The following is a 24,696-nucleotide window of genomic DNA, read 5'->3' on the forward strand; positions in this document are numbered from 1 at the left end:
AAATTAGGATTATTCACCCTGGAAATAAGACGGCTAAGGGGCGACCAAATAACTATGTATAAATACATGAGGGGACAATACAAGGATCTCTCCCATGATCTGTTTATACCCAGGACTGTGACGGTAACAAGAGGGCATCCGCTACGTCTAGAGGAAAGCAGGTTTCATCACCAACACAGAAGGGGGTTCTTTACTGTAAGAGCAGTTAGACCATGGAACTCTCTGCCTGAGGACGTGGTGACGGCAAAATCCTTTGAGGAGTTTAAGAGGGGACTTGATGTCTTTCTAGAGCGCTATGATATTACAGCATATAGTCATTTAATAACCACCAGGGTTGTTGATCCGGGTCTCAGAGTTATGTTGGAACTATCAAACGTTAATCCAGGGATTATTCCGACTGCCATTATGGAGTCAAGAAGGATTTTTTTCCCCCAAATGGGCTAATTAGCTTCGGCCTCATTGTTTTTTTTTGCCTTCCTCTGCATCAACAAGGAAGAGGGGGGTGTTAAAAGGCTGAACTAGATGGACGTTGTCTCCCTTCAGTCTGACATACTGTGTTACTATGTATTACTCTATTACTATCTAATCATACACATTAGATAGCAATAAACTAATATGTTGGTAGTTGAACAATCGTTGTACGAATAATTGCCTGGTTTCACAGACTCAGCTATACACATTTTAGTCCATACTGGCCTGGCCATATATGTTCAATGACATTGAGCGATAGATGAACTAACTTTCTGGGAACATTCTTTTAGGCCTCATGTGCGCGGGGACAGATCCGCAGCGGGTGTCCCGCACGCGTGATCCGCGCCCCATAGGGATGCATTGGACACGCACAGGTATTTAAATACCTGCGGATGTCATTTTCCCTTGAGGCGCGGATTGCGTATGCGGGAAAACACCCACAGCATGCTCCATTTTAGTGCAGGTCTCCCGCGGGGACGGCTCCCACAGGCTTCTATTGAAGCCTATGGAAGCCGTCCGGATCCGCGGCACACAAACAGCTGAATTCCTGCTCTCTGGCACGGGTGTGCAGGAGTTCAAAAATAAAAAGAGTGCACGGCGCATGCGCGCGGCACGCTGCTGGCGTGCCGAGCACATCCTCCGGGCCGAAAAAAGAAAATCCGGCCACGACGGAGGGAAGATCCGCAGCGTCCGGACAGGTAATTAAATCTTCTTTTTAGGCCTCATGTCCGCGGGAAAGGAGGGACCCGCTGTGGGATTCTACATGAAGAATCCGTGACAGGCCTGATTTTCCCCGTGGACATGAGGCTTTAAAGGAAGACCATCATGCATGAAAGATCACAAAGTCTTTCGACTTATAAGGGGCTACCGTAAGGGCTTAAGTGCTTGCTTTCATGATAGACTATGAGATACGTCAGAAAAGTGCACCAAATCAGCCAAATTAAACATGATCTTGTGGAACTTTCTAGAGACTGGAGTGTTGGTTATATAGGGAATCAGGGGCATAGCTATAGGGGTTGCAGGGGTAGCAGTTGCTACCGGGCCATGAAACCTTAGGAGACTCAAAAGTCGCTCCATCACATAAGAAGACACCAGTATTATGAACAGCACATGATAGGTAGGGGGTCTTGCTACAGATTTTGCATCGGGGCCCAAGAGCTTCTAGTTACGCTTCTAAAAGGGACTTTTTAGTACTGAGTCACAGTGGACAAACCGTGCTGAGAAAAGTGACTTGGAGGTGCTGCTAAGACGGAGAGAGCTGAGGAGCTGCTATCTAAGAGGGTGATCAGAGAGGATGCTGGGCCGAGGAACCAAAGATCACCTGCAACTATCGGCCCGCGGAGAGAGAGAAAGGGAGAGGTTTCTTCTGTATCTAGGCTCTCTTCAATTTTCTGGCTGGGCTTTAGTTCTATGTTATCCATGACAATTGTGTTGGCTCAGTGCATGTAGACGTGTGCAAACTGTTTTTTCATAATGCATGGCAATGTTCTTACTAGCTAAACCATTTTTATGGTATGCGTTGCTCTTGCCAGTGATGGAGCTAGGCTTTACCTCGCCTGCCCTAACCCTGTACATAAATAACCTGACCAAGATAATATGACTTGTTGAACTCCCCTGTCACGCAGGACCCAAGGCACATGTACATTTATATTCCCCATTGTCTAAAAGTGTCTGGTCCCTGGGATTATATTGACATATTCTATTGTGTCATTCCTTCCATTCCATTTAGATTGTCAGTTCTTATGTACAAGAACTTCTCTCCTGTAGTGTGTGACCTCTTATGGGCAATGACCTCTCTCCTATAGAGTGTAAGTTCTTATGGGCAGGGACCTCTCTCCTGTAGAGTGTAAGCTCTTATAGGCAGGACCTCTCCCCTGTAAAGTGTGAGCTCTTATGGGCAGGGACCACTCTCCTGTAGACTGTAAGCTCTTATGGGCAGGGGCCTCTCTCCTGTAAAGTGTAAGCTCTTATGGGCAGGGGCCTCTCTCCTGTAAAGTGTAAGCTCTTATGGGCAGGACCTCTCTCCTGTAGAGTGTAAGCTCTTATGGGCAGGGACCTCTCTCCTGTAGAGTCTAAGCTCTTATGGGCAGGGACCTCTCTCCTGTAGAGTGTAAGCTCTTATGGGCAGGGACCTCTCTCCTGTAGAGTGTAAGCTCTTATAGGCAGGACTTCTCTCCTGTAGAGTGTAAGCTCTTATGGGCAGGGACCTCTCTCCTGTAGAGTGTAAGCTCTTAGAGGCAGGACCTCTCTCCTGTAGAGTGTAAGCTCTTATGGTCGGGGACCTCTTTCCTGTAGATTGTAAGCTCTTATGGGCAGGGACCTCTCTCCTGTAGAGTGTAAGCTCTTATGGGCAGGGACCTCTCTCCTGTAGAGTGTAGGCTCTTATGGGCTGTTACCTCTCTCCTGTAGAGTGTAAGCTCTTATGGGCAGGGACCTCTCTCCTGTAGCGTGTAAGCTCTTATGGGCAGGGGCCTCTCTCCTGTAGAATGTAAGCTCTTATGGACAGGACATTTCTCCTGTAGAGTGTAAGCTCTTATGGGCAGGACCTCTCTCCTGCAGAGTGTAATCTCTTATGGGCAGGGACCTCTCTCTGTAGAGTGTAAGCTCTTATGGGCAGGGACCTCTCTGCTGTAGAGTGTAAGCTCTTATGGGCAGGGACTTCTCTCCTGTAGAGTGTAAGCTCTTATGGGCAGGGACCTCTCTCTCCTGTAGAGTGTAAGCTCTTATGGGCAGGGACCTCTCTCCTGTAGAGTGTAAGTTCTTATGGGCAGGGACCTCTCTCCTGTAGAGTGTAAGCTCTTATGGGCAGTGACCTCTCTCCTGTAGAGTGTAAGCTCTTATGGGCAGGGACCTCTCTCCTGTAGAGTGTAAGCTCTTATGGGCAGGGACCTCTCTCCTGTAGAGTGTAAGCTCTTATGAGCTGTTACCTCTTTCCTGTAGAGTATAAGCTTTTATGGGCAGGGACCTCTCCCCTGTAGAGCGTAAGCTCTTATGGGCTGTTACCTCTTTCCTGTAGAGTGTAAGCTCTTATGTGCAGGGACCTCTCTCCTGTAGAGTGTAAGCTCTTATAGGCAGGACCTCTCTCCTGTAGAGTGTAAGCTCTTATGGGCAGGACCTCTCTCCTGTAGAGTGTAAGCTCTTATGGACAGGGACCTCTCTCCTGTAGAGTGTAAGCTCTTATGGGCAGGACCTCTCTCCTGTAGAGTGTAAGCTCTTATGGACAGGGACCTCTCTCATGTAAAGTGTAAGCTCTTATGTGCAGGACCTCTCTCCTGTAGAGTGTAAGCTCTTATGGGCAGGACCTCTCTCCTGTAGAGTGTAAGCTCTTATGGGCAGGACCTCTCTCCTGTAGAGTGTAAGCTCTTATGGGCAGGGACCTCTCTCCTGTAGAGTGTAAGCTCTTATGGGCAGGGACCTCTCTCCTGTAGAGTGTAAGCTCTTATGGGCAGGGACCTCTCTCCTGTAGAGTGTGAGCTCTTATGGGCAGGGACCTCTCTCTCCTGTAGAGTGTAAGCTCTTATGGGCAGTGACCTCTCTCCTGTAGAGTGTAAGCTCTTATGGGCAGGACCTCTCTGCTGTAGAGTGTAAGCTCTTATGGGCAGGGACCTTTCTCCTGTAGAGTGTAAGCTCTTATGGGCTGTTACCTCTCTCCTGTAGAGTGCAAGCTCTTATGGGCAGGGACCTCTCTCCTGTAGAGTGCAAGCTCTTATGGGCAGGGACCTCTCTCCTGTAGAGTGTAAGCTCTTATGGGCAGGGACCTCTCTCTTGTAGAGTGTAAGCTCTTATGGGCAGGGACCTCTCTCCTGTAGAGTGTAAGCTCTTATGGGCAGGACCTTTCCTGTGGAGAGTAAAGGTCCTTTTAGACGAGTTTGAATGAGTGAGTGATGGCACTGCTAGCCCGTCTGCTCTCGTGCCACCTGTTGATACAGGTAGATGAATTGTTGGCTCATTCAAATCAGAATCGTTCAGTCTTTCACATTCGTTGTATAAGTGTGTGAGAAGGACTAAACGATTGCTGTTTAAACCGAACGATTAGTGAACGAGCCAACTATGGTTATTATGCCTGCATTGAATGAACGACGAGCGAAAAGTGAATGATTATTCTTCGTCGTTCAGTCATTGGCTCGCATTTATACAGTGCGATTATCATTGATTTTCACCCAAAACAAATTGTTTTATCTAAATGCACCTTCATGGACCGGCATTGATTGCTCATTTATCATTATTATTTGTCACTTTCCTTGGTTGTTAGTCTCTCAGTGACAACAATGTGGAATATATACATGATTCTTCTTCTTTTATGCCATATATTCAGAGTATTCTGCGCGTGGAATACTCTGTACCAATCTCCCATAGGCCGCCAGGTTGCCACTCACACAAATTGCGTGATTAATGAATGCTAGACAATCACAGCATGTTCTATCTTGACGTGTTTTACATGCGCATGCACACCAAGATATTGCATACTTGCACCGCCAATCGCCATGCACAGCCATCGAGTACTTGCTGCATGCTGCACACATCTTCCAGGGGGCGTCACACAGCGAATTATGGTCGTCTGAGCCCAGCCTTACTCTGTGACTTTTAATGCATTGTGTTTCTTGTAATATTATAAATTATAATATGTGACGCTGGCCATAAGAGGTCAATACAAAATCAGCCGCATCAGCCTGTCATGCCGTCAATCCCTTCAAAGACTGGTGTAACGTCTTTTCATTAATCCTATTTAGTTACTAACATCTCTGTATATATGAAACGTGACATATCTAGGGCATATAAAGGTCCCTATAATCCGCCTCCCCCCCACGTCCCCGGTACTCCCCCATGGACTGTGATTTAATTAAGTTGCTCCTGTACCATATAGCCTTATTCTGAAAGATTAAACATTCATGAATTACAGCTGTGAGCTTTTCTAATCACGATTCATTACTGAGAAAAGTATCAGTGAGACCTTCTTAACCTTCACGGACAACTTGAAGACCTCATCCAATGAGATGCTATGGAAGCCTTAAAGTGATATTATGTAAAGCCGTCTGTATTTACTATTAGAACTATGAGTTTAAAGTGACCCTCTGGTTTTGGGACAAATTTCTGTTTCGGGACAGATTATTATGTTGGACATCATGGATGGTCGAAAATGGGACCCCAAACCAGCAGATCAGAGGGGCATCAGCATATAAGACCAACAGTAGGTACTATAACTGCCAACTTCGGCCCCAGGTCAAGGTGTTGTCCAAAAAACACTTTATTGGGAAACATATGACACTTATGATATTTGATGCATGCATTGTTTCATTTGGCACGTCTTGATTAAATTTGTTACTAGTCATACGGGTTCTCTTCTTTGGACAATCGTTGCTTGTTAGAAAGGTCTTTTTACCATGAGCTGATCACAAGGTGTTCCCCTTCTGTTATCTGTGGGGAATGCTGGTAATAAGTGTTTAATTTACCTGCAGCGCCCCCACAGGGGTTATAAAACATTACATGTTGCCTATTAAACTGTAAAATTAATTTCATTGTCTCGCTTTTGTCGACCACTTTTCATATGTTCTATTACAACATGGGATGTCCAGTACTCTGTTGTGGTAGACCTGTCCCATCCACATGGATGCCTATTTTACCATGTTCTTCCTTATAAAACTACAATTCGCCTTCCAGTATCCACTAGCGATTTGTGGCCAGAGACAACTTTCCTAAATGATAAGAGCGGATTTCAGAGATCCCCGAGCCGTATTCATTTTAAAAAAGGGATTGTCATCATAAAGAGACCCATTTAATTCCCATTCTATAATGGTGATTATATTACCTCTCAATTTTCCATACTAGTTTTGAACAAATTAAACAAGTAGAACCCTGTTTTGGGTTGAACTTTGCTAAAAGTTTGGTTGGGTACAAACCAGAATTGAGCTTCTAGCAAAGTTCTACCTGAAACAGGATTCTACTGCTTGGGTTCACTCAACATTAGTCCTGAACACTGTCTAAGGCTTCATTCACATGAGCGTATATCGACCCCATTTTCACGGCCGGCCAGTATACGCTACTCATCTGATGCATTGGTCTCCAATGCTTCAGTTCAGATGGCCGTTTTTGCGGTGCGTAAAAACGGACGGCTGGAAAAGATTCCGAGGCGCATTCGGGTCAGGTGTTTTTACGCCAGCCCGAAAAGATAGTTTTGGAACTATCTTCCAGACGGAATACAGCAGCTGGTCCCATAGACTCCTATGGGAGCTGCTGAAAAAGGAAGTTGGGAGGGAGTTTAGCAGCATCTCTGCTAAACTCCCGCCCCCTTCCCTCCCTCTCTCCTCCCCTTGCCGGCTGTTGGCAAAGGAAGAGGGCGGGAGATTAGCACACTAGCCCCTACCCCGTCCTGCCCCCTCCCATTGCAGACAGCTGGCAAGATGTGGAGAGGGGGAGGGAGTTTAGCAGAGCTAAACTCTCTCCCTTTGCCCGACAGTATTCAACTTGTGGTGTATACACGCCGCACTTGGAAGCCTGAATGGGCACATAAACGGGAGATGCAGCCATGACTTGGTCACGGCTGCCTCTCATTCATGTATTTTTCGGTTGTGCAGGGGCCATGAGACGGCTGGACGAAAATCTCAGCAACCGTGTGAAAGAGCCCTAAGAGTGACTTTAGCCCTATTAAACTTTCTTAGAGTGTTATACAGGGCTTGTATGGCTCCTAGACAGTGTGAAATACCAATTATAGGGGTTTGGGTGAAATTCTGGTTCTAATTCAGACAGAACCAAACTTTTTGTAAAAGTTAGCGAACTGGCAGAACTGAACTTTTCAAAAGTTTGCTCATCACTAGTCTATACATTTGTCAAAATTTTAGACATAGGCAAATCTTTAATGACTTTAAGAGGTCTGTATGAAATTAGAAAAAGGGGCTTATTTGGTACCGGAAACAGCTCCACTCAGCTGTATCTGGTGTTGCAACATTGACTTGAATGACACTGAGCTGCAATACCAGACACAGCCTATGGACAAAAGTGGCGCTGTCACTGGAAAATAAAAAGCAGACCTTGTTTTCTAATGTTAAAAACTTCAGATGTCAAATCTCACATTGCAAACAGATTTACTGTATTTACAGTGTTGTTTATTGGTAAATCAATTTACTAATTACAATAATCAGCATATTAATTTTACCATCTTTTCTGCTCTATGTGATCATCTGGAATTTGTCAGGCTCTCTGCAAAGGTAAATGGCTGATAACAGGGAAGAATTAGATATATTCAACTGCACAGTTGAGAAGATAGACCTTAGGTTCAGTGCTCTTGCATTACAGAATTGTTCTATAGTACTGATATCCGCAGAAGTAGAAGGGAATGAGAACAGAAAAGGCGGTTCATATCTCATAGTCACAGTTTGCAGAGAACAAAATGTCTTCCTTGTCTTTTTGCTCATCTTTGACAATGTTAATATTGTAGGATTGTAGCAGCGATAGAGGTCGGATTGTGGATTGTGTCAGCAATTCTACTATGTGAATGCATTGAGTAAAACTTTAAGAAGCTATTTGAATGCACACGAGCTCATCATACCATACACATATTTGTACAGTGGCTGCAGATATCAACCCCTCAAAATCTCCACAATCACCTCCATGTCATGATGTTAAATGGGTTGCCCCAAGATATAAACCCATACCCTAACCACAAGATAAGGGGAAAGTGTATAACCAGTATAGGTCTGCATGCTCAAACCACAACTGATCATGAGAACTTACAGTTATCCACATTGAACTTCATTTGCCATTTTTCTGCCCAAGCCCCCAGCTTATCCAGGTCCGTTTGTAGCCGCACATTGTCCTCCGTTGCATTGATTATATTGTATAATTTTGTATCATCTGCAAATATTGATATTTTGCTGTGCAGCCCCTCTATCAGGTCGTTGATAAATATATTAAACAGAATGGAGCCCAAAACTGTACCCTGTGGCCCCCACTAGCGACGGTGGCCCAATCAGAGTATGAACCGTTTATTACCACCCTCTGCTTTCTATCATTGAGCCAATTCTTAACCCAATTACACACGTTTTCATCCAATCCGAGCTGCCTCATTTTGTATATCAGCCTATTATGCAGCACGGTGTCAAATGCTTTAGAGAAGTCCAGATATACGAGATCAATAGACTCTCCCAGGTCCAGCCTAGAGCTTACTTCATCGTAGAAGCTGATCAGATTGGTCTGACATGATGGACCCTTCATGAACCCATGCTGGTGAGGAGTTATTCCGTTGTTCTCCTTGAGGTATTCTTCGATGGCATCTCTCAGAAACCCCTTGAATATTTTTCCCGTTACTGAAGTGAGACTTACCGGCCTGTAGTTATCAGGCTCACTTTTGGTCCCCTTTTTGTAAATTGGAACCACGTTGGGAATGCGCCAATCCAATGGTACAGTCCTGGTCTTGATAGTATCCACAAATATTAGCTATAGCAGCCTAGCTATCACATCACTTAATTCCTTTAGTACCCTTGGGTGTATTCCATCTGGGCCTGGCGATTTTTCGATTTTAATCTTCGTTAACCGTTTCCGCACCTTCTCCTGCGTTAGGTATGACATATTTTGTGAGGGGTTCATTTTATTCACCTGCATCTTGTGGGGCATTTCCTTTTCGTTTGTGAATACACTTGAAAGGAAACTATTTAATAGATTTGCCTTCCCTCCATCATCTTCAATGATTTCTCCTGTATTATTTGTTAAAGGGCCAGTACTCTCCCTGCAAATCCTTTTACTTAATATAGTTGAAAAATAGTTTCGGGTTGTTTATGCTCTCTTTGGCGATCAGTCTTTCTGCCTCCTCCTTAGCAATTTTGATCTTTCCTTTGCATATTTTGTTTTTTTCCCTGTACGATTTTAGCGCTTCTTTGCTGCCTTCTTGCTTTAGTAGTTTAAATGCTTTCTTTTTTTCGTTTATTGCCCCTCTTACTGTCTTGTCGAGCCACACTGGTTTCCTTTTACTTGAAGTTCTTTTATTTTTAAAGGGAATGAACTGCTCATATGAGGTAATTAGGATCCTTTTAAACGTTTCCCATTTGTCCTCTGCACTGTTATTTTTGAGGATGTTGTCCCAATTAACCCTTTCCAATCCAATTTATATCCAGATTTTCCTAGGGGGCTTACTCTTTTTCTGCTGTTATACAATGGCACCATATGCTGGCTAAAGCCAGTACTGCATGAGGTGACACGTTGGACAGGCTCCAACAGCAGAGAGGCTGGCAATATACAGTAAGAGAACCCCGACAGACCTCTTCCAACATCGGAGCTGTACAGCTTCCTATTGAATGACAGCTGGAAGCTGATTATATTGTGGTCACTGTTCCCCAAGTGCCCCTCAACCTGTACCCCCGCTATTCGGTCCGGTTTGTTAGTTAGTATTAAGTCCAGAATGGTCCTCCCTCTCGTTGGTTCCTGCACAAGTTGGATAAGGTAATTATTAGAGATGAGCGAACGTACTCGGATAGGCACTACTCGTCCGAGTAATGTGCCTTATCCGAGTACCGCTGTGTTCGTGCTGAAAGATTCGGGGCGCTCCGCTGCTGACAGGTGAGTGGCAGAGCGGCCGGGAGAGAAGGAGAGAAAGATCTCCCCTCCGTTCCTCCCCGCTCTCCCCTGCAGCTCCTCGCTCCGCAGCGCGTCCCGAATCTTGCAGCACGAGTACAGCGGTACTCGGATAAGGCACATTACTTGGACGAGTAGTGCCTATCCGAGTACGTTCGCTCATCTCTAGTAATTATCTTTAATTGATCCCAAGAACGTATCACCCCCTATGAGATTTGCAGGTTTCGTTTTCCCATATTATATCTGGATAATTAAAGTCCCCTACGATAATTACTTGACACCTCTTCTATCTGCCCTAGTAGTAAGGTTTCAGTTTCTTCTGTTGCTTTTGGTGGTCTATAGAAGACCCCTATCAGGATTTTGTTATTTTTTCCTCCCTGTATTTCTACCCACAGAGATTCTACCTGTTCTTCTCCTACTCCTATATCCTCCCGTAGCCTCGGCTTTAAGTACGATTTACCGTACAAACATACCCCTTCCCCTTTTTGGTTCCCACGGTCTCTTCTGAAGAGATTGTACCCCTGTAAATTTACTGCCCAATCGCACTTTTCATCAAGCCATGTTTCCATTATTCTGACTAAATCATAGTTTTCATCGGCCATTCTTGCTTCAAGCTCGCCCACTTTACAGATCAGACTTCTTGCATTCGTGGTCATACAATTTATACAGGTTTTTTTGTTCCCTAAATTCGTTTTGTTACTAATGGTACTATTGGCTGATCTGACAGTTCTAACTGTACTAACCCCCCCCCCTCCCCCCTTCCTGCTCGACCCCCATTCCCATTGCTTAGACCCAGGTCGCTAGCTACACTGACTACCCCACTATTTCTCTTTTGCCCCCCCCAGTCCCTAGTTTAAGCACTCTGACGTCACTTCCTGCTGCTGATCAGAGGAGGATCAGGTACTGCACTAGGATTGTGTGATAAAAAGCATTGACAAAGAGTTACTCAGAGTAGACCTAAAGTGACTGATATATGGACTTACCTGTTTCACTTGTAGTTTTGTCACTGTTGCACAAAAATATGTGTTAACCTCTTCCCAACCCCTTCCCAAAGTAATCATTGTCGCCATCCTCCCACACAATCTTACAACTTACTTCCTGTACAAATTGAGCAGCAGTAGAGCATGTTTGCTGCCGCTCCATTCTTCTCTATGGGTGTAGCAGAGATAGCTGAGTGCTGCAGCTCTCTGTTCTGGCTCATAGAGGGATGTTTGTGGCATTGACATTGACAACCCCTTTAAGCTTTAGCTTTCAACTAAAAGTGATCCTTCAGGGAAAAGCTAAAAATGCAGCTTTTTTCTTCCTGGAGGAAAGGCACGCAGCCTTTATATGTTCCTAGGTAGGTCATAATAAGTGATGCTCTAGGCCTAAAATTGCATTCATTGTGAAGGAGCTATCATATATGGAGGCATCCATGGATCATTGGATGGTGCCAACAGGCAAGTTTAACTTTGGGGTTAGAAAAAAGTCCTGGAAAAAAGCTGAATTTCAAGATATTTTACTATTACATATCCTCGCATAGAGGGTACCCATACATTTTAGGTAGCTGTTGGCTGAAGACTTGTTCAGCCGACAGCTCTTTCGCCCCACACCTACATACTAAATGTGTAGGGGGAGAGAAATTCACTGGCAATGGCTTATACCCTGACAGCAAAAGGATGAGGTAGTTGAACTCTTATTGGGTGTTGAGCAATTATTGAAATAATCAGGTTGGGAATGACTGACCTGATTTTAAAACATAATCATAAATTGAGACTTCCAATTCTGAAATCCTCATCAAGGTCAGATTCAAACCTAGAACTCCAGCAGTAAGCCAACACACCTGCCCTTTCTGCTCTAAGCCAAGAGACAATATTTTGTTGAATTATGCTAAGAATCAGAACAAGATGATCTGATCCGATTTAGCAAAAATGGCTCGATTTTATCCCCCGGCCGATGATGATCAGCGACACTAATGAACTCCAACTGTCTGACCCTTATCTCCTCCAACATCTGCTGTCAGGGAAGAGTCGAATGGCCCTTTACACATTAGATAATTAGCTGCTTCTGCCCAAATTAGCTAAGTCAGTCTAATCTAATGGTCGTCCATCGTCCTGCCTATACAAAGCAAGCTTAAAACACATGGATGCAAGAAAATATGTTATTTAGATCTTAACCTACAAATGTTCTGGGTAGTGTTCTAGGTCAATTCAGAAGAGTGCATTTTTCACATATTTCGCCATCATCTGGTCTTCAACGCAACCAAGCAGATGAAGATCATTTCCAGTGGAACTCACATGTTTATCATTACTAAGTATTATAGACCTCTGAACAGAGGCGGGTGGAGGTCCCAGGAGAAGGATCTACATCAATGTATTATTTTGAAGGATGCTTAGTAAAGAAATTAGGGGATTTTCTTAAATACTGAACAATGAATGACTTATTCCATAACTTGGGAGGAAATTATAATTGACAATGAGAAAGATAAAGTTTTAAATAAATAGTTGAATTAAGCCAACAAAGGATGCAAATTCCAAAAGCCAGGAAGAATATGAGGACGTGAAATCCAGTTCAGTATGGGTTTAATGTCCAGTCATCGGCGTAGGTGGTGGAGCTTACAGCTGGGGATGCTAAACATGTTATACATCTGGCGTGAAGCCATTTAAAATCCAGAGACAGCCGTCTGGCTGAACAACTTCCATGATAAGAAGGATAAAAAACGTTCAGACAATGCAGTTCAGATGACTCAATTCTCCTGATATTAACCTTAAATTAGCTTACATTAGAATATATTGATAGATAGACCAAGCACAATAACACCACAGTTGGAGAAAATATATGCAATGGACATTCATTGTACTGGAGATCAGGGATCAGCTGGGAAAGAGTAGTTCTGGGTGCAAGGAAGAGGTGACAACAAGCCACTCTACCTTGGTCATATAAATGCAGGGCAAGGGCACCAAAGATTTTCCCATCACTAGAATATGCTATCATTTTCAGTCGAGGTCCATCCACTGGGACCTCCACCAATCCAGAGAATTAAGTGGCCATAGAGCTGGTTTTCACCTGCTCAGCGCCATCGAGTGACAGTGGGAAGTTGATTCTACTAGCAGAACTCTCTGTACAAGCAAAAAATATCCCGAAAGTTTTTTATTAGGTTTTTTCACAGTATATATATATATATATATATATATATATATATATATATATATATATATATATATATAAATAGCCCATTCCAGGACAGCAACTGCAATCTATATAGATAAATGTCCACGCTCAGGAAAATTATTTAGTGGGATGAAGAGTAATAGTAATAATTCAAAGGTGTCAGCTAATTCCAATGAAGGTCCTTTTGCGTGTTGTCCCACTGGCCTATTTTTGTAGACACTAGCAGAATTTTTCAAAAGCCTCCGCAGGATTTTCTTCTATACTTAGCTCATCTAATTAAAGTATTTCCTGGTAAACAATATTCCATTATAACATAGTAACATAGTGTGTAAGGCTGAAAAAAAATGTTTAGTCTATTATCCTGTAATGTTGATTGAGAGCCAGGCAAAAACCCCAATGAAGTAGAAGCCAATTTTCCCCATTTTAAGGGAAAAAAACTTCCTTCCCGACTCAATCGGAATAATCCCCGGAACACCAACCCTACTGAAGTAATCAGTGATATAACATGTCATATTGTATCGCTCAAGAAAGGCGTCCAGGCCCCTCTTGTACTTTTTTATCGAGTTCGCCATCACCACGTCCTCAGGCAGAGAGTTCCGTTGTCTCAGCGCTCTTACAGTAAAGAACCCTCTTTTATGTTGGTGTAGAAATCTTCTTTCCTCTAAACATAGAAGGCGCCCCCTTGTTACAGTCACAGTCCTGGGTATAAATACATGATGGGAGAGATCTCTGTATTGTCCCTGATATATTCATACATAGTTATTAGGTTGCCCCTAAGTTGTCTTTTTTCTAAAGTGAGTAGCCCCAACTTTGATAGTCTCTCTGGTACTTTAGTTGCCCGCCTTTGTACCAACTTAAGCTTTGATAAGTCCTTCTTGAGTACCGGTACCCAAAACTGTCCACAATATTCTATGTGTGGTCTGACCAGTGACTTCGTTAAGAGGAACAACAATGTTCTCATCATGTACCCCCCATGATCCTATTTGCCTTGGCAGCAGCTGACTGACACTGGTTGCTCCAGTTAAGCTTACAGTTAACTAAAATCCAAGTTCTTTTCCATGTCCGTTTTGCCTAGTGGTTTCCCATTTCTGAAGTTTGTTGTACATGGTGGGCCTCTTATTAAATCTTAAAAAAAAAATAGTTTTTGTCCATAGCAAAAATGAGAGCACAGCTTCAATTTTATCTAAGCCGTATAAGAAATGAAAGCTGTGTTGTGATTGGCTTCTATGAGCAACAAAGACAGATTATCTTTTAGGCAGCTTTAAAAGGAATGTAGCATCAGGCTACTTTTCTGTGACCACCGTGTAGATGCTATGGCGATGATGAGTGAGTGTGAGGCATAGTATGTAAGTAAGCAGTTGCAGAATGCATACATGTGAGGGCAGAGTTGTTTTGATAGCAAAGTGCACCACATCTTGTGTTCCTATTTAAGTATATATGTGTGTGTGTATATATATATATATATATATATATATATATATATATATATATATATATATACTTAAATAAGAGCACAAGAATAAAAGCGATTACAAAACCGAGGACTTAAAGGGGTTGTCCCGCGCCGAAACGGGTTTTTTTTTTTTTCAACAGCCCCCCCGTTCGGCGCGAGACAAACCCGATGCACTGGTTAAAAAAGAAAACCGGACAGTGCTTACCTGAATCCTCGCGCTCCGGTGACTTCTTACTTACCTAGTGAAGATGGCCGCCGGGATCTTCTCCCTCGGTGGACCGCAGGGCTTCTGTGCGGTCCATTGCCGATTCCAGCCTCCTGATTGGCTGGAATCGGCACGTGACGGGGCGGAGCTACACGGAGCCGCTCTCCGGCACGAGCGGCCCCATTGAGAAAAGAAGAAGACCGGACTGCGCAAGCGCGTCTAATCCGGCGATTAGACGCTGAAAATTAGACGGCACCATGGAGACGAGGACGCTAGCAACGGAACAGGTAAGTGAATAACTTCTGATAACTTCTGTATGGCTCATAATTAATGCACAATGTACATTACAAAGTGCATTAATATGGCCATACAGAAGTGTATAGACCCACTTGCTTTCGCGGGACAACCCCTTTAAGTCTAAGTTGTTAACTTCTTTAAGGCCTCATGCACAATGCACTCATACTCAACGGAAAGCCAATGGCTTCTGGATCTGCCACAACATCTGATGACAAAGATAACATATAATACAGCGTAGTATAGAAGTACAGCAACGTATCATCCGAATGACCAAAGGATCGCAGCACAAGTTCCCTGCAGAGACATGGAGAAAGATGAAAATATATTTTAAGAGTTCACATTAAAAAATTAGAAAACCCTTTTTAGCACAATTTTACTTATTTTAAAAAACTGAACAAGAAATTTGATATCGCTGCATTTTGTAACAGCTTACACAATAAATTCAATTCACTTTATATTCAGCATGGCAAATGCTATATAAAAAAAGCAAAAGAACAGACCCCAAATCCTTTTTTTTCATTTCACCTTCAAAAAATGCAATAAAAATGATCAAAAAAGACACATGTACCAATAAAAACTACAGCTTGTCACGAAAAAAAACTGTCCATGGCAAAAAAAAAAAGTTGTGGTCTTTGAATGCAGAGATGCCAAAAACAAATAATTTTCCAAAAAAAGGTTTCTTATTGTGAAAACCTTAAAAAATGGAATTTTTGTCTTTGTCGTAATTGTTCCAAGCTAGAGGAAAAAAAGTTATCAAGTCATTAATAGTGCATAGTGAACGCTGTAAAAAAAAACATTGACTAAATTAATGTGTTTTTCACCCTGTCCCTTTAAAAAAAATATATAAAACTTATACAATACTGTACATCTGTCAACCAGAGGCTTTCATGTTGAAAAACACTAATATATTTAACATATACATTTTTTAGCTGGATGGTGTAAATTTGTATTAATTTTGTATCCTGAGAAATCGGAGTCCTTAACGAGATTTAACAATTATTTTGTTTTCGCAGAATCGGGTAAGTAAAGTGACAACTGCAGTCAGTATACAGATACAGTGCAGCACTTTTTAAATTGAATTTCCTGGTGTGCTACATCATAGACGTACAGCGCCTACGCTATTTACATAACCCCAAGTCAACTGTTAATAGCTATGCAAATAGCGTAATGTGCTGAACAACATATAGTACACTAAACATTAGTTTGGCGCATGCTACATCTGTATTTCTAGCAGTTGTCCCTTTTGACGCACACGCGGCGGATGTGGGGCCGGCCTTAGTGTATGTTCACACTTGGTGGATTTCCTGTGGATTTTTCCACAAGGGAAAGATCAGCAGCGACTTTGCACCAAAATCCATCACAAATGGTACAGATTTTAATATGGGTCTGCCACAGATTTCACCCATTCACTTGAGTGAATCAAAAATGTGGTGTACCCACATAAAAATCAGCATCATTTGGGCATAACCTTAGGTGTGATGATACAGGGGGGGACAAAAATATGGAAACACCATACGAAATGCATGTCTTAAAATCGGTTTCTACATGTCTCATTGAAATATGATTTCGAGGGATGAGCAAGTATACTCACTAAGGCACTACTCGCTCGAGTAATGTGCCTTAGCCGAGTATCTCCCTGCTCGTCCCTAAAGATTCGGGGGCCGCCGCAGCTGACAGGTGAGTTGCGGCGGGGAGCGGGGCAGAGCGGGCGGAGAGAGGGAGAGAGAGATCTTCCCTCTGTTCCTCCCTGCTCTCCCCCGCAGCTCCCCGCCCCACGGCGACACCTGAATCTTTCGGGACAAGCGGGGAGATACTCGGCTAAGGCACATTACTCGAGCGAGTAGTGCCTTAGCGAGTATACTCGCTCATCCCTAATGATTTCTAATCCCATGTAACTTAAGAGGAGGTAATATGACAGATACTGCCGGGCAGAATGAACCTCAACCTCAGCAATAAGGTTCCATTGGTTAGGGGTTTGCACCACTCAACTGCTGTTACCAGCTGGCTCTCAAAAAGACCCAGAGCAGGGCAAGAGGTGAAGTAAGCACAAATTTGTCAGGAAAGCTCTCAGCCAAGAAAGGGTCAAAAGGGCAGCTCAGTGCAAATGGTTAAAACCCCATGCATTTTGTATGATGTTTCCATATTGTTGTCTACCCCCCCCCCCCCCCCGTACACTCTGCAGCATCTTCTATCGACTCCCTTCTCTGTTATGTTGTACCATATAGTGTGCAAATACAATATAGAAACAGAGTACAAAGACTGCCGACAAGAATCTGGAGGTGAAAATGTATGAGAATTATGTTAGATTTTTGCTTTACAAATCTCCGGTTCACATCTATGCTTTGTTGAACATGGTTAATTTGTTGTTACTTTAGTTTGACCTCCTTAAGATTCCAACAATTATGACCCGTTGTTGAACCTGGATGATTCTTATCTTAGTATCATCAACAGAAATCTTAGTTTCTTCCCTGACAGGAAAACAAATGTAAGAATATAACCGCAGGCTCTCTATTGTGTCTATTTCCCGCTGTATCTTCTGTGAATTTTCGCTACTTCGGCGCCTTCTGCATCACTCTCTTATTGTTAACTAAATAACAGAAAAATTGCAAAAGGTCGTTAAGAAAGTGCAGAAACCGGACAATATCCTGCCAGTGTCCAATGTCTGCCAATGTCTCTGTTTAAACAACTATCTACACGGGTGACTAATGTGAACCCTTTACGGAGCAAAACACTCTACTGAGCCTGCTGGACTCATGCAGAAAATCACTTGCATCTGTATCTTTCGAAGTGAGGTTCACTCTGAGGTTGACTTCTTTCTGTACTTCATAGTTGTTCAAGAAACTTTCCTGTGCAGCCTTTTTTCTGAAAGTTGAAGGCTGAGCCTAGATACAAGATAAACGCCATCTGAGATACCTGGTATCCATCCATGTTGCACAGATCATCAGTGACTCTCTGAAGGCCCATTTACATGCAAAGATAAGCTTTCAAATGACTGAAAGATTGAAAGATTTAACGATCTATTTGCATAAAGTGTTAATGGCCATTAATGGCCATTAACACTTTATCATCTTCATTTGCAAAAGGGCCTCCAGGAGATGTTTGCAGATCCCAGTGTGTGATTAATCGCATGTCCAGCTGTGCACACAGCTGCATTGTTCTGCTCCCGACTGACGGCAGATTATAATGTTATCTGCCAACTCCCGTGGAGATAACAGCCTGCAGTCAGTTTGCTTTAACTCTTAGTACCTGAACGATGGATTTTAAGTTCACCTTAAATTCATCGTTCAGATGAAAAGTGCATAATGCCCACGTTTACATGCAAAGATTATCGCTTATTTTCGGTTGTTTGGACGAATTTTGAGCGTTAATCATTACGTGTAAATGGGCCTTTAGTCTGGTTGTTGGTTGGAGTGCTTTGCGCCAATGATTAGGTAGGCCTCCAGGCAATAAGCGCCAATTAGCTTTGGATCACTTACAGAAATCTTCATAATGGTGCCTGTGATCAGTTTAACAATAGGCCTTACCCTTGTTGTGCTGTTCCTTTACTCTGTGTGTAGTGACCTTTGTTGTGATCTTTCCTAGTTTCCAATATGTAATATTAGTCATGGATATGGTATATTTCCAGCAGGGCAACAGGAACTTAGGGTTCCTAATCCTCAGTAACAGTAGCAGTACCAAAGCTTAGATCCCCACCTATCATGCATCTAATTGACTTGCATAAAATTAAAAAAAGAAGTGATATGGGACAATGGCGTACGAACCGTAGCATAGAGGAAGACCATTTGGCTGATTTGAGGCCCTACAAGAGGAGGGCTTTAGTCCTTGTTGGCCCCATTCCCTTTCTAAATGGATGTCAAGAACCTGTGCAGGATTGCCCTTACTAGAGAACTGTATTATTAGCAAATAATGGGGCAGTAAATAGGCTCTATATTCATGGGAAGGCATGGAAGAGGAAACAAACGCCAGGTTCATCCATAGCAATGTAGCAAGATACAGGACCACAATGGGAAGGGGGTTATTTTGATCATTGCTATTGGAACATCTCTCTGCTATATATTATATACCACTGGAGTGGCAACCTCTATAGAGGGGTTGTCCCTAGATTTAAAGTTGTCCCCTTTTGACAGGATAGAGGATCAGTGCCTGATCAGTACAGATCTAACCAGTGAGACCCCTACCAATCAAGAGAATGTTGGTCCCATAGCCCCCCATGTAAATGGAATGACAAATGAGCATGCATGATGCCACTTCATTCATCTTTATGGGACTATCAGAGATTCAAAAGTGCTGAACTGCAGTCCCATAGAGATGAATGCAGTGGCAGCTTGCAGAAGACATATACGGTAGATGGGGAATAACTTTAAAGAGTTTTTCTGGGACTATAAAGAACCTTATGGACAGGAAAAAGTAGAGAATTATGAAAAATAGCCACTTCAATAGGTTTTCTGGGTGCAAAGAGGAAATTCTGAAAATGCTGAAAACTAGGAGGTACAGCCAAGAAATGGCAACCTGTACATTTTATCCTCAGCTCTAGACCTTCCTCTTCGTCCGGTGCGGCCGTCTATCTGCCACTGTATTTACATGCATCACTTCTGCAGTAACACAGCAGCAGACTGTAACCTACAACTTCCAGCATATGAAGAGCTTGTCTTCCGGCCAGCACTGTAGCTCTGCCCCCAGCTAGCAGGTCTTACAACTTACCAGCACCAACCTACTTTTCAGAGAATGACAGGATGTTCCAGCACTCTGAAATGCGCAGGAGCAATACAGTGCAGTTCTTCCTCTCCTGTCCTCCCATCATGCACGGCTCACAGGACGTTGAAGACTATGGGCAGGAGAGGAAGTAGGAAATATGGACAAGACATCAGAGGCAGTGGAGATATATTGTAGGTGGAGGGTCACATGGCATAGATAGAAAATGAAGAAAGTAACATAGTAACATAGTTCGTAAGGCTGAATGAAGACAATGTCCATCTAGTCCAGCCTGTTAGCCTCCTGGTTTGTTGATCCAGAGGAAGGCAAAAAACCCCAAGAGCAGAAGCCAATTAGCCCTTTTGGGGAAAACATTCCTTCCCAACTCCCTAATGGCAATCAGACTGTTCCTTGGATCAACCCCTAATAGTTCCTACCTGCCTGTATACCTGGATTAACAATTAAACTAGCATTTATATCCTTTAATATCCTTCATCTCCAGAAAGACATCAAGTCCCCTTTTAAACTCCTCTATGGATTTTGCCATCACCACGTCCTCAGGCAGAGAGTTCCACAGTCTAACTGCTGTACTGAGCCTACTACAATATGGCTTATTGTGATGATGTTAGTCTTTCTGTGCCTACTATAAATTCAAGGTAGAGAACATCCCAAGAGCCCGGCAACAAAAATAGCCCAACTAAACATTTCTGCATTATGTCTCTGCATTAGCCTATCAGTACCGGGTCCGCTTCTGAGTAATAACTCATTTCGATTCAGTAAATATTCTGACTTTTATTTTTCTATTATATCTTACAACTCAAAAGAACATATCCCTCACAAGTCAAACATTTCATAATTGTTGATATATTCCCCGTCTAAATGTAGTTACATCGCAGACACGTTTTCCAAACATGAAAAAACATCCTCTGGAATGTCACTGGCCCGTGAGCGCTGTTGTGTTTTCCAGATCCAAGACCACACAGGGATAGCGAACGAAATTAAAGCAAGGAAACAAAACACGACCACGTTGTCCATCGCTTTGTTATTGAGGGTCAGGCTTACACCATACCAGATATACAAGATATACTCTTGTGGCCGATTGAGAGAACGTGTTTTCAATAATGAGAATGGAAGAATGCGCAAAATATGTCAGGAATGTGTTAGGCGCAGTGTGTGGGGCATACGGTTATAATTCATAGTAATATGTGGCAATTTCATATTTTCATTGTGTAACCCTAGACATGGTAGTTTCGCAGCCTTCATACTCCTGGCCAATTTTTTTTTTTGTTTTCCTATCGCTCTACTGTAAATGGAAACATACTGTAAGGCTGGTTTACTTAAGGGCTCCTGTCTACGGATGATAGTGCATTCCGTTACTCGCGGCGGTAATCCGGCCGCGAGTAATGCAGTGCATGCTTCCCATATGTCCACGAGTGGAGAATCATAGCGATTCCCCGCTCACGGGACTCAAATTGCGGCATGCCTATGTCAGATACGCTCATCTCTGAGAGCTGACAGTTCTCCCCCCCTGCTCCCCGGTGGCGGAGATATTCCACCTCGCCCATGGACAAGGGTCCGAAAAGGGTTTCCAGAAGTCAAAAATATTTTTTAAAACAGCTGAGAGGGATGTAAAACAAAAAAGTAAGTCCTAGCTACATTATAGACACCCCACCAATTCAGTTTAGACTTCTTTAAGTCGGCTACTGATCTGGTTTAGACTTCTTCAGGTGCCCCAATGGTCTTTGTATTTCCATATAGCTGATTACGTTATACTATGTAGCTGCTCACTTGCCACAATTGTGTGCTACAGCGAATAGCGAATGACTGAATAGGTCATGTGGTTAGATGGAAATGATCAGCTGTAGGGAAGTTCAGTACAGAGACCAATGGGGGACCGGGTCAATGGGGAACTATAAGAAGTCAGTGTGTCTTTAAGGTGAGATAATGTGTAGAAGGAAGTGGAGATACTCAGCCTCCTGTGTGACGATGTGTGATGGATAGTAATAAATGACATAAGGTTGTAGGCCACAGTACACCATAGTAGTAAATGAGTGTGTCAACTAAGCCAAGGAAGAAAGCAGAAAGACTGGGCAATTGGCACAGCCCTTTTACGAATAATAGTCCAGACTGGGAATGTAAACATGGCTCCTTTTTATTTGACAACAGAACCAGCAAATTGACACTTTTCAGGGATGCAGTCCCTTCCTCTGAATGGCTGGGTAGAACGCCGCTCTAGAATAGTAGGTAGCCTGGATGCATTCAGAGTGAGAGGAGCTACCCAGCCATCCCGAGGAAGGGGCAGCAATCCGTTTAATTCATAAATATGACCTCTGAGGATATCTCCACTTATACCCACTCTTCATGGGCAACTCACATATGCACAGCAACCACAGTGTTATCACGCAAGGATGGGGCCACCTAGCCTGTGAGTCACTCCACCTTTTTCTTCTACATTGAATCAATGTAGGGGGACTATCCTACTTGAGGGTCAGGGGTGTAAGTGTAGCGCTAATGTGAGTTGGTGATGCAGTACAACTATAATATTTCACAGGTTGTGAGTTCATCTGGCCTCGGTGACTGGGAAACTGCCAACACAACAATAGACTCATAGATCTGTGGACTCATGACCAGGCTTCACACAGGAGGGTTGTAAGTACCAAGACATCTTGTAACTCCATCTGCCCTGTTCAAGAGAAACATTTCGGGCATGGAGCAGTCAATCAGAAGGCTGCCATTGGAATAAAGCTTTTCTGATTCCACATTGCAGATGCAAATTAACTTTTGTTAGACAGCACAGTCTTTTACATTGCACTTTCCAGTCATTGGCGGAAGCAGAGTACACACACTGGTCCTTCATCAATCACACCGGTCTTTCTTCCTCTCCTGGCTAGTTAGTTCTTTCTCTCAAATTTTCTCACCAGTCTCTCTTGCTTTCGGCACTGGTCACTGAAGGTCTCTTCTCTCTCTCTCTTGTCTAAGCTGCTAAGAGCTCCTTAATCTCTTCGCACTTCAATCCCCTTCGTCTGTGTAGTAGGCCAACTTCAAGTTACGGCTCTACTGTGGATCCTTCAGTGGCCCAGGCTCTGACACAATGATGGGCTCCAGCAGAAGACAATCCTATTAGGATCTGTTTCTTATGGGATGATTCACAAATAAACTATTAGATCTTATTGATGAGATGTCCTGTGTGCACAATGATAACAACAATGATTAGGATGAGATTAATAGTAGAAGTCTATATGTCTGTACAATTGGCGGTTAGACCCTCAGAACTATGTATTCTGGTGGATCCAAGGAACATGCAATTATTGCTTAATACGGCTGTACTTGAAAATAAGGACACTTCCAAGAATGCTAAATTCTATCGAGAGATTGATGGCCAAAACCTAAGCTTTAGCCGATTTGGCGTCTGCAGGGACATTCCTTATAGGAAAGAGAGACATATTCCAGTAACTGAATACAATTATGTCTCTGTGTTATTGTAATATGGGAACTAAGGACAGGGTGCTAATGGGAAACATTACTGAATTTCAGAAACATAAATTCATGGGAATCTCTGAACTGTTTTTTTACTTGTATGGTATTTTATTTTGCAACCTGAATGACAACATCTCTGGGTTGCAAAATTGGAAAGTCTGTTATAAATTGATATTGAGGGAATGTCTGTGACGGGGCATGCAGAAAATTCCTAGACAAAAGCTTCTAATAATCCAGATAGTCTGGCGCTGGTTTACACCTCAGAACTGCAAAATAATAATAGAAGACTAGAAGTAGACGGGTGAATATACACTGTCCTACCAAAAGTAATTGGACAACTGAGCAAGAATCAAAAGTAGTGTTTATTTACATATGTTAATACTTGTGGCGCTCCTTTGGCCCTAATATCATTAGGCAACTTTTCTCAAAGAAGGTGGACCCTGCTCATATTTCCTGTTCAAGTTTGTACTAGAGATGTTCAGTAGGGTTCAGGTGGGGACTCTGCAGTCCAATCGGGGAACATTCATATCCTCAGGCCCAACTAAAACAGCGTTGGATTTGTGACCCTTCCCAGAGTATTGCCACATTGTCAGCAGCGGATTATTATCTAGAATGTCAGGTACACCGCCATGTTTATGGTTCTTGACATTATAACCAACAGACTGAGACCATGCCATGTAAAACATCCCCAGACCATAACAGAACTTGTGCCATACTTAACTGTTGGCACAACACACTCAGCACAAGGCGTTCCCCAGGATCCTCCAAACCAAGGTACATCCATCTGATTTTAAGATGGAGTAGTGTGATTCATCACTCCATAGAACGTTCTTCCATTGCTCAATTGTCTAATGATGATGCTTCTTCAAAGACTGTAAATGGGCCGATGCATTGCACTTTGTGATGGACAGCTTGTCTGCTGTGGCATAACCCATATATCTAATAGCATGCAGTTCCCACCATAACCTATAGCTGACACCTCCAAGGGTCTGCATCTGTCACCGTGAAGGACGTCTACAGGCACCACTTTATATCTGATTGTTTGAACCCTCCATAATCCAGAATATTTGACAATACAACATCTTTGATGTCCTGCTAAAAGAAAATTTCTGACTCTACGATATACAATCACTTACTGTGAAGGAAAGCTGTCATCAGGAAAATGACCTATTGTATAAATCACATTTTTACGTTGAACATATTTTTAAAAGAATTTTTTGTGATTTTTAAAAAATGTTTTTATTGTTACGATCCATATTTGAAAAAGAATCCTAAAATCCCGCAGTTTTCGCACTGACCGCTAAGCCTAATAATAGTGTTACACTTCCTGTTCTGTAGAGAAAAGGCAGTGGGTTAAGGTAGCAGAAATGCAGCCCTCAGCTCTCGCTCA

At 43.0% G+C, this 24,696-nt stretch overlaps 1 protein-coding gene across 2 annotated transcripts in view; it reads left to right on the forward strand.

Moving 5' to 3' along the window:
* Positions 1 to 24,696, forward strand: part of PDGFD (platelet derived growth factor D) — a 192,744-nt gene that overhangs the window by 36,233 nt on the left and 131,815 nt on the right. The gene's annotated exons all lie outside the window — the stretch shown is intronic.

This window comes from Eleutherodactylus coqui, chromosome 1 (assembly GCF_035609145.1).
Source record: "Eleutherodactylus coqui strain aEleCoq1 chromosome 1, aEleCoq1.hap1, whole genome shotgun sequence".
Classification (NCBI taxonomy): domain Eukaryota; kingdom Metazoa; phylum Chordata; class Amphibia; order Anura; family Eleutherodactylidae; genus Eleutherodactylus; species Eleutherodactylus coqui.